This window comes from Mesitornis unicolor, unplaced genomic scaffold (genome assembly GCF_000695765.1).
Source record: "Mesitornis unicolor isolate BGI_N332 unplaced genomic scaffold, ASM69576v1 scaffold34737, whole genome shotgun sequence".
Lineage (NCBI taxonomy): Eukaryota > Metazoa > Chordata > Aves > Mesitornithiformes > Mesitornithidae > Mesitornis > Mesitornis unicolor.
Window position 1 is genome coordinate 5,002 of NW_010194966.1, and position 1,616 is coordinate 6,617.

The following is a 1,616-nucleotide window of genomic DNA, read 5'->3' on the forward strand; positions in this document are numbered from 1 at the left end:
GGGGAGAGAAGAAAAGCGCTGCCTGCAGCTGCTAATTTCCTCGCGCTCCCCGGCAAGCAGCTGCGGAGCCGCATCCTGGGACAGGTTGGGGCAGATCGCAGCCGAGAGGTGATAATAACGTGTCTGTCATCTTCCCCGGACGTGTAGCATCTTGCAAACCGCAAATACCGTTAACCGGCTCGGGCGAATCTGTTACGACAGATCCTGGAAGACGCGCCGACTGCAGGGCTGCTTTGTGGGGTTGGGGTTTGGTTTGGTTTGGTTTATTTTGTTGTTTTTTCTTTCTAATTTTGTTTTAATAACCGCTTTTTAATCGCCGGCCTGCAGAGCTTCTCGCTGAGCTGGAAATTCCTCCCAGGAGCTGCTTTGTGGCTCATTTACGAGGAGCTGGGCTTGAAGATGTCCAGTGCATCACTGATGCCCAAGAGGAGAGCGTCCGCCGGTGCCCGAGGCGCACGTGCAGGCTGGGCAGTGACCCTGGGGGTGGATGTAGGGGACCCCCATCACCCCCATAAGCACTGGACCCCCAGCAATGGCCAGGTCTGGGACTGCCCCCATGCAGACATGGCACAGAAAGGCTGTGTGTGCTCTGGCCTGCGCTCCTCCACCTTTATTACCACGCCATTACTGCTAATTAAAACCCCCTGGCTCACCCCCAGAGGACTCCTCTCCCTTCCCCGGTGTGCACATCCCTAAAATAACTGCGGCGGGATCACAGCCGCTCTTGGGCACGGCTGCGCCAGCCCTGGCACTGCAGGGTTGGTTTAATCTCCTCTAGCGAGTCCTCCCTGCCTGTCTGGGTACCCGGGTCCTGACCACACCAGTGCTGGAGATCCCTCCCATACAAAAAGAAAGCTGCAAATCCAGCGAGGCCATTATTTGGTGCTGGGTATGGGGAGCGAGCTGGGAGGAAGAGGAGGAAGCAGCTGAGCATCGGGCTTGGGAATCATTGCTGGGAATCAAATGTGGGAAGCAGAGCAGCGGGACCTGGATGGGGAGACCCCATTTTCACCACCCCTCACGGCTGTGCCAGGCAGGGGCAGCTGCTGCTCCCGCTTCCTCGCGGCGGGCACAGGCACAAAACGTGGTCTGCCAAGGGCACACCCAGCATCTCTCCCCCTCTTTTGGGCGCCAGGTTTGGGGCTCCCAGGAGTGCTTTTGGCCATGCTCCTCATGGTCAAACCTCGCTCCCCGTGGTGCACAGCCCCAAAAGGCTTGGCCGGGGAGCGCTGCTGGGTTACCCTGGGATGCGGCTGCTGCGCTCCCCCACCGCAGGGCTGCAGCACGGCCATGCATTGCCTTCTGCAGCCCATTCCTCATCTCGGGTCCCTCCATCCCCGCGCGTTTCAGATCCCGAGGAGCCGACGGAGCATCCTCTCCCGCAGCCGCTGCCGTGAGTCGCTCCCTGACCTGCGCATACCACGCGCACCCGAGATAGCGGGGCCGATAGCGGGATCGTGTTGGAACATCGCTCGCCGAATTCCTTCGCCCTTCTTATTTTTTTTTTTAATTCCATTGTGTCTGGAGCTCCCTGAGCCCGACCCACGCCCTGCGAGAGGGGTGGGAAGCCTCGGGGGGGCTGGGGGCGAGGTGGGTTTCCTAATCCTGGCAAAATA